Source organism: Jaculus jaculus, chromosome 1 (genome assembly GCF_020740685.1).
Source record: "Jaculus jaculus isolate mJacJac1 chromosome 1, mJacJac1.mat.Y.cur, whole genome shotgun sequence".
NCBI lineage: Eukaryota > Metazoa > Chordata > Mammalia > Rodentia > Dipodidae > Jaculus > Jaculus jaculus.
The window spans coordinates 36,610,051-36,619,773 of NC_059102.1; the positions used below are offsets into that span (position 1 = coordinate 36,610,051).

General features: G+C 38.7%; 1 pseudogene; it reads right to left on the reverse strand.

The window, feature by feature from the left end:
- Positions 1-9,297: 9,297 nt before the first annotated feature.
- Positions 9,298-9,397, reverse strand: LOC123458253 (annotated as a pseudogene).
- Positions 9,398-9,723: the final 326 nt, after the last annotated feature.

Here is a 9,723-nt window from a genome sequence, read left to right on the forward strand (position 1 = left end):
TGCTTAGTAAGATCTGTTTCAATTCTGTCCATTTTACTACAAATCTCATTATATCATTTTTCCTTAGTGCTGAGTAGAATTCCATTGTGTGTGTGTGTGTGTGTAATATATATGCACATACACACACATCTTCATTATCTATTGGTTGAGGGATGGACAACTGGATTGATTCCAGTTTTTAGGTATTGTGAATTAAGCAGCTATAAACATGATTGAGCAAATATCTCTGCAGTGAGTAGAGGAGCCTTTAGGGTAGATGCCCAGTACAGGAATGGCTGGGTCAGTTGTTAGTTCAATTTTCATCTTTTTTCAAGAGTTTTAATATTGATTCCCATAGTGGTTGTACATGTTTGTACTCACACTAGCAGTGAATAAGGATTCCTGTTTCCTCATATCCTTGCCAGCATTTATTGTCATTTGATTTTTAATGATTGTCATCCTTTCTGGAGTACGGTAGAATCTCATAGTTGTTTTAATTTGCATTTCCCTGATGGTTAAGGAAGTTAAAAGTTTTCTTAGGTGAGTATTAGCCATTTTTATTTTTTCCTTTGAGAATTTCCTATTCAGTTCTCTGCCTCATTTGTTTGCATGGATTGTTTGATTTGTGTGTGTGTGTGTGTGTGTGTGTGTGTGTGTGTTTGATTTTTTTTTTTTTTATTGCTTAGCTTTTGGAATTCTTTCTAGATTCTAGATATTAGGCTTCTGTCAGTGGTATAGCTGGTAAAGATTTTCTCCTGTTCTGTGGGCAGTCTGTTGGCTGTTTACAGTATGTTTGTACAAAAGCATTTAGCTTCATGAGATCCCACTGGTTGAGTGTTTTGTCACGCCCGCCTCACCAGCAAGGAGGACGCCACAATCAGGATTCTTCTGAACACACTTTATTGGGGACTGTCAAGCTGCTAGATGCGAAGACGCGAAGACCCAGAACCACGAAAGGCAACTGTTTATATAGGGTTTTAGGCCGCTTACCCACAAATGATTGGTCAACTGCGGATATGTGGCCACCAGTGATTGGTTACTTTCTGGATGCCTCATTAGCATCGGCCCACGACGGGTTGGAGCATGCGCACTGTGCTTGATTTACACCAGCTGTGACCAATAAGAGGCCAGAAACCGGCGCCAACTTGTAATAGCGTCTGCACGGCTCCTAACAGTGTTTGTTTAATTTCTTGGTACATTGTTCAGGATCTCTTTTCCCATCCCTATATTATGGAGAGTTTTCCCTATGTTTTCATCAAGTACTTTGAGAATTTCAGGTCTTATATTGAGGTCTTTAATCCATTTGGAGTTTATTTTTGTGCATGGTGAGAGGAGTGAGTTTACTTTAGTTTTTCCTACATGTGGTTATCTAATTTGTCCAGCACCATTTGTTGTCTTTTCTCCAGTGTATGTTGTTGGCATCTTTGTGTCAAAGACAAAGTAGCTATAGTTACTTGAACTAAGAGCTGGGTCTTCAGTTCTGTTCCATTGGTGTGTGTCTGTTTTTATGTCAGGAACATGCTGTTTTTGTTACTATGGCTTTGTAGTATAGCTTTAGATCCAGTATGGTGATATCTCCATAGGTGTTTATTGCTGAGGGTATTTTTGGATATGCAGAGTCTTCTGCAATCCATATTAATTTTGAAATTATTTTTTTCTATCTTTGTGAAGAATGGTGCTGGGATTTTTACTGGTACTGTGTTGAATCAATATACATTGCTTTTGGGAGAATTGAAATTTTTACAATATTATTTCTACCTATCCAGGAGTATGGGAGGTTTTTCCATCTTCTCAAGTAGTCCTTGATTTCTTTCTTGAGTGTTTTTATGTTTTCATTACATAGGTTTTTAACATTCTTGGTTAGTGTTATTCCAAAGTATTTGATTTTTTTTGGGCTATTGAAAATGGGATAGCCTGGCTGATTTCTTTGTCTGTATATTTGTCTTTTGCATATAGGAATGCTACTGATCTTTTTTCTTGTTTTTCAAAATAGGGTCTCACTGAAGCGGAGGCTGACCTAGAATTCACTATGTAGTCTCAGGGTGTCCTTGAACTCACAGCTGTCCTCCTACCTCTGCCTCCCATGTGCTGGGATTAAAGACATGTGCCACCACAACCAGCTTGTGTGTTAATTTTTTATCCTACCACTTTAATGAAAGAATGAATTAATCATCTTTAAAAGTTTTATGGTAGTCTTTCAGGTTACTTATGTGTAGGATCATGTCATCTGCAAGTAGGGCTAACTTGATTTCTTCTTTTCCAGTTTGTATCCCTTTTATTGTGTTGAGATATAAACTGCCCATGCCTATTCTCTCCAGCATTTTGATCATGAAGTGATGTTATATTTTGTCAAAGGCCTTCTCTGTATATTTTGAAATGATCATGTGGTTCTTGTAATTAAGTTTATTATGTGGTGTATTATGTTGACAGATTTCCATATGTTGAACCATCCCTGCATTCTGAGATGAATTCTGCTTGATCCAGGTGGATAACACTTTTGATGTGTTGTTGGATTTGGTTTGCAAGGATTTTGTTCAGGGTCTTTGCATGTAAGTTCTTTAGGAATATAGACCTATCATTTTATTTTCTTGTATCTCTGTCTTGTTTTGGTATTAGGGTGATACTTTTTGGTATTAGGGTGATGCTAGTATCATAAAAGGAGTTGAGGAGAGTTCCCTCTTTCCCTCTTTTCTTTTTTTTTTTTTAAATTTTTTGTTCATTTTTTATTTATTTATTTGAGAGTGACAGACATAGAGAGAAAGACAGATAGAGGGAGAGAGAGAGAATGGGCTTGCCAGGGCTTCCAGCCACTGCAAACGAATTCCAGACGCGTGCGCCCCCTTGTACATCTGGCTAACGTGGGACTTGGGGAACTGAGCCTCGAACCAGGGTCCTTAGGCTTCACAGGCAAGCGCTTAACTGCTAAGCCATCTCTCCAGCCCGCCTGTTTTCTAATATGTGAAGAAGTTTTAGAAAAATAGGTTTCAACTTTTCAATGAAGGTTTGATAGAATTTGGCTGAGGAACCATTTGAGTGTTCTGTATAGCACTTTGAGTGTTCTGTTTTAAATGTGAACCAAATTGGAGGAGAATGGTGTTATAACCACAGATGTGCAGATTGTGGAGATTGAAAGTTCATGAAATGTAACTGGGGTCCTGGGAAGTGGGGAATTGGGAGCTCAGGCCTACTCACTCTATTTTGGAGCATTCTTTAGCACAGGGGAATCAGGGGTTGGGGAACCAGGACCCAAGAAGCTGGGGAGTTGGTCAAGAGGCCAGCTCCCACAGTGGCCCATGCGCCCTCTGGCTCAGGGCAATAAGGATTTAGGGACCCAGGTACTGGTCAATGAGGAATCTGGATCAAAAGGCCTGTTCCTGTAGCATGCCCGCTGGGTTCAGACTGTCCCAAGTCAGCAGAACAGGTACCAGGACCAGGGAACTTGGAGATGGGGAATGAACTGTACCAGGAGCTTTGGCCTACACATTCTGCATGTGCACCCACAAGAGCAGGGGATCTTGGAGTTGGGGACCCAGGGGCCTGCTTCCACACCTGTTCGTTTTTTTTTTTTTTTTTTCTTGAGTTTTGTTTTCATCTGAGACTTGTTGAAACTGCGGTGGGATTATCAAACAGTAATAGATAATAATACCTAAGGGACTGAACTAATTGACAAGGAAAAGTCAGAGTTGAGCTCTTCCACATCTCAGTTCTTGATGCAGTTTGAAGTGGGGATTGTAAAGAATAGTATGCAATGTGTGAGGTATAGCTGAGGCATGGAAGCACCTTTCATAATCAAATAAAAATACCTGTTTTCTAAAATAACATCAACACCTACCTTTTTTGGTTTTGAGACAGAGTCTCACTGTATTCCAGGTTAACCTGGAACTCATGCTGTAGCCCAGGCTGGCCTTGAGCTTATGGTGATCCACCTTCTTCAGCCTCTTGAATGCAGGGATTAAAAGCATGCACCACCATGACTAGTAGCACCTATCATTTGTAATAGTAAGTTAAAACATTATTGGTAATCACTGTGTTTCACTTTCTATGTAGCTATAATGGTACCAATTCCGCTGTCTCCTTGGAAGAGATCACAATGGACACTGCATACCCCTGTAAAACTGAAGCCATACATTTTTATAAATAGTGAGAACATATGTGTTTATTTTGTGTAACATTACAACATGATGCCAAACATCTACAAAGATGATACTTGAGAATCATGAAATCTAGTTACAAAAAATCACAAAATTCTCAGTATATATATAAATTTAAATGCTGTATTAGTTAGTTGAGAGAGAGAGAGAGAGAGAGAGAGAGACAGAGACAGAGAGAATGAATGAGAATATGAGAATGGGTATGCCAGGGCCTCTAGCCACTGCAAGTGAACTCCAGACACATGTGCTGCCTTGCACATTTGGCTTATGTGGATACTGAGGAATCAAACCTGGGTCCTTAGGCTTTATAGGGAAGCACCTTAACTGCTTATCCATCTCTCCAGCCTCCACTCATAATATTTTTAGTAACTTTACAATTTTGTTTGGGCCACATTTATAGTTATATTTGGCTACATGGGGCCCATGAGTGTGTGAGTTGGACAGTTCTAGTATACAGGACCTGTTGTATAGGGAATTCCCCCAAATTGAAATATTCTCTCTTCCCTTCAGAAGTCTAGAAACCAACTGTGAGAGCTGAAACTTAAAAGTCCACAGACAACTCCCCAAAGCTATAGGAGTAGTTAACAACTGTTGAGGGGCAGATTCTGTCTGATGTTGTATAGAAATTTTCTCTGAATTGAAGAAACATTCCCTCCTGAAGGGAGGAGGGAATCAGGAAATCAGCAAATCTGGAGAAAAGGTTGAAAGATCCATCCATAAGGTTATCTATAAAGGCCAAGTATTCTGAGATGAAATTTTCCTACTTGCTGTGCCAAGCTGCTTGTAGGCTGGGCGGTGTGCTCCAGAGATGCAGTTTCCCTGAGTTATCACCTGTGCTGGGATGGGCTTTTCATTGATGCAGTTGCCTTTGAGTCATCCATGCTCCTATAAGCAATCCCTCCATCTGTTCTCTCTTTTGCCCCAGCAAACTCATTGGTTCACCAAACTGGTTTTAATGTAATTGTACTTTGGTTTGCCATCTGAGCCTTATCTGGGGTGACCAGATCTGTGTTTGTGTCTACCCAGGATCCCAAAACAGGATCTTGTTCAATCTATTCCTTATTTGTCAATCTCAATTTAAGTAAGACAAGTCTCTTTAAATAAAAATCTAGTACAGTTATAAGATTTATTATACAAAATTATAAAAGGGGGGCTAGAGAGATGGCTTAGCAGTTTTTAGTGTTTGCCTGCAAAGCCAAAGGACCTCGGTTCAATTCCCCAGCACACACGTAAACCAGATGCACAAAGGGGTGCATGCTTCTGGGGTTCATTTGCAATGGCTGGAGGCCCTGGCATACCCATTCATTCTCTCTCTTTCTCTCTGCGTCTTTCTTTCACTCTCTCTCACTCTCAAATAAGTACATAAAAAATGATAAAAGGATGAAGAAAAAAATTCAGACCTTATGTTACTTAGCTACTTCTCAAGAATAACATTTTTCATAAGATAAAGAATAACTCAAATATTACAACAGCAATAAATTATTAAATAAAGTAATCATGAATAGAAAAATGTAGGTTGTAGGTTACTTTGCAGGACAAAGCAATAATTATTGATTATGTTTTTATAAATTGCACTTTTATAATGACCAAAACCAGAACAATATTATGTTTTCAGATGTCCCTAAGTAGGTAGTAGAGTTAATTGGCCATTTTTTGGGTAGTATTAATATAATACTTTATTGTATATGGTAATTATGAAAATATAACTCATATGTAATGTCACTAATTCACTTATTATACGTTTATAATTAATTATTCTAATCTATGTTTATTAACTGTTATTCCTTATGGTAATTCATAAGACAGGTACTATTATCATCATCCTATACATGCTGATTTGATCAAATGCTAGGGTCAGGATTGAACCCAAGCAACCTAGCTTCCAGATACACACTTTTCACAGTATGCTATATATTGCCCCTCAAATAAAGTATAGTGCATAGCCTGTTATTATAGAACAGTTTCCTTTTCTTGCACTCTGAAATTTTTCAAATAGTTCATTTTTATGAACGATAGCTTCAAAGCTAATATGTGCTGTACTTCTATGAGAATTGAGAGAATGAAGCAGATCCAAGAATCTTAAAACTTTTGATACAGATAAGGACAGATTTTTTAAAAATACTTTCTTAAAAAAGAATATGAGAGGGATAGAGAGATGACTTAGCAGTTAAGGTGTTTGATTGCAAAGCCAAAGGACTCAGGTTTGATTCATAAGGACCCACACAAGCCAGATGCACAAAATGGCACATACATTTGGAGTTTGCAGCAGCTGAAGACCCTGGCATATCCATTCTCTTTCCTTCTTCCCCTCTCTCCCTCAAATAAATAAATAAAAATAAAAAAATTAAAAAATGTGAGATGTTCAACATTTTGTGTTAACATTCAGTCAAATCTCTTACTCTTCTCTCTATAAATTCACAACCCTCTGGGACATGGGGTTTTCTTCTTCCTCATATGTCAAATAGTAACTACCATAAGACATTTGCATCTTCATTTCTTTCAATTATTACTTCTTGATGTTTTATTCTTAAAGATCACCTCCTCAAAAGATTGTCTTATGGGCTGGCAATGTAGCTCAGTTGGCAGAGTACTTGCCTGTCATGTACAAGGCTCTAGATTTGGTCCCTAGCCCCTAAAGAGGCTGCTGTCTCTCCTTTCACTCATATCACTTTGCCATGTTTTTTGGTAGCATTTATTTATTTTAATTTGTATTGCCTGTCACCTCATTGTAAGTGACTTAGGAAAGAACTTTACATATTTCATTATTCTCTATTGTATATAGAACTGTACCTCATGCAGTGAATATCTGAGAATGAAAGAATGGAATCCATTTAGTAAATAAATTGAGGCTCAGAGAATTTAAATGTCTGGTTCTGGTCACAGGACTAATCCATATAGAAGTTTGTATTTGAATCTAGAGCTAGAATTTTAACAAATGGGCTATACTGTTGTGACATGAGACAGGCATACTAAATTAATTTAATAAAGGGTGTCAGAAAGTGTGGGCTATGTTACAGATTAATAAGCAGTGGACAGAGCGAAAGTGTTTTTGCATTTGTTTGAAGGTGTGCTTTTACATGTTAAAGTTTAGCTGTGTCAGTATTCTTTAATCTCAGAGAAAGGAACGGTAAAAGTTGTTTTTCAACTATTCTGATGAAAGGTGTTGAAAAAAAGTTGTTGTAATCATTAGTTAGTTGAGATTTGGGAATGCATATGAAAATTAGATGTCCATGTTGTTAGTTTCCTGTATAACTAAGGCCATTTGAGGCCTTACTGACTACAGGTGTTAGATATTCACAGTAGTATATTAGATGTGTTTAAAGACTTATGGTAGTTTGAATGTAAATGCCCTCCCCCATAGCCTTATGGTTGTTTAAATGTATTAAGTGGAAACTTTGTAGGGACAAATAATGTGTTAGTACTGTCATTTTCCTCCTATCTGTCCCTATTTTGCTGTGGCCCCTCTTCAGTGGGATTGCTGGTATTCCCCTTGGGATGTGAGAGTGATGGTCAGTCATTGTAAAGGGGATGCAATTCCTCTGGACATTCCCTTCCACTCTGTGGCTCTTTTAATCTTTTTTCCCCCTCTCCTATAAAATTCTCTGAGCTATGATGCACATGTTTTAAATCTGCTTTATTGTTTACTTTCAGTAGCTTCTGGATTTATGCTTTGGGATGTTTTGAGCATCCTCAGTGTCTGTCTCCATCACATTGGCATTGGTTGTTAGACTTACTGTGCAAGCAGCATTTTTGCTCATCTTACCAGTTCCTCTGTGGTTTCACCTGGGCCCTGGCTGATGTGTGAGGGGTGGTTTATCTCCTTGGTTCTTGCTGCTTTCTGAAAAAGAAAAACAGATTATCCAGTGGAAAATAAGGTCAACATAGGTTAAGTGGGATTAAATGAAATTTAATTTAATGGCATTGCTAATTAAGACAGATTTTGATGGGTGTATCCTCTCCTGTGGCCAAAGACTAGTGGGAGCTCCTCATTAAAGTTCATGATCTTGGTCACTATAGGATTATGACTCGTTTCCCATTTCCAGCTATTTCTTTCCACTGAGGAGATCTGTTAGCCAATCAGAGAGCCATTGGTTGCCCACCTAGGCTGGGTGCCACCATTGCACAAGTGTGTGCATCTTGTTAGGCTGGTTGCCTTCTTATAGCAGTGTCCCCTCTGGCACACAAGTTGTTGGCCATTTTCCACCAGCAGCACATGTAGCACTTTCCAGCACTGTATGGGCAGACCCTGTGGGAACTGGCTTCCTTCCAGATTCCAACTGGATCTCTTGATATTCTATATTGACAGCATGTGGGCATGTGGCGTATTCAGCAGTGGGGTTTTACCTTTGACCTCATAGATAATCAAGTGCTTTGACAAAAGCCTTTCTTGTTTTGGGGACCTCATAGGTCTCTCTGATCAACAAATCAATGTGTGTTGTAAACAATTTCTGGTCTGGGAGTTAGAAGCCAGAACCAAATATTTTATGGTTAGGCTTCATTCCATACCCTCTAGGGCCTTTCTTTTTAAAATTTTATTTATTTATTTTAGAGAGAGAGGCAGATAGACAGAATGGGTGCTTCAGGATCTCCAGCCACTTCAAACAAACTTCATATGCATGTGCTACCTTGTGCATCTGGCCTAACATGGGTACTGGGGAATTGAACCTGGGCCCTTAGATTTCACAGGCAAGCACCTTACCCACTGAGTCATTTCTAGAGCACTTCTTACCAGATAATCTTTTATGCTCCTGTTGAGGGTTATATCTTTTATTCTGCTATCCATCAGAAAGGTTTTATTTTTGATTTTTTTTTTTTTGGTGTGTGTGTATCTCCCTTTGCTTTCCCATTTTCCTTCCCCCAAACACTTCCATCTGTATTATCTGTCCCTTGAGTTACATGTTAGGTATGCCTGCAATTCAAGCTTATCCAAGTTAGGAATCACAGATGAGGGAGAACATGCAACATTTGTCTTTCTGTGCTTGTTCATGATTTGTTTCAAGTTCGTTCATTTTCCTACAAATTTCATTGTATCATTTTTTCCTCACTGCAAAGTAGAATTCCATTGTGTATATGTATTACATCTTCATTATTCAATTGTTTAAAGATTTGCATCTGGGTTGATTCCAGTTCTTAGCTGTTGTGAATTGAGCCACTGTAAATATGATCAAAAAGTATGGAATGGTTCACAAATTTGCATGTCATCCTTGTGCAAGGGCCATGCTAATCTCTGTAGCATTCTAATTTTAGTATATATGCTGCCAAAGCAAGCAACTTAGCTTTTTTTGTTTTGTTTTTGTTGGTTGGTTGGATTTTGAGTTTGTTGAAGTAGGGTCTCACTTTAGCCCAGGCTGGCCTTGAATTCACAGTGATCTTCCTCCTTTTGCCTTCCAAGTGCTGGGATTAAAAGTGTTCACCACTAAACTCCACAGCTTTTTTTGATTAAAGTTCCTACTGTGGATCCCCGTTGGAGGAGGAGCATCACTAAGGGCAGGTCTTTAGCCTATTGTGTGTTCAGAGACTGCTGGCACTGCAGTTTTTTCTCTATGCTGTGGATGTGTGATGAAGTGAGACAACTTCTCCAATTATAAACTTC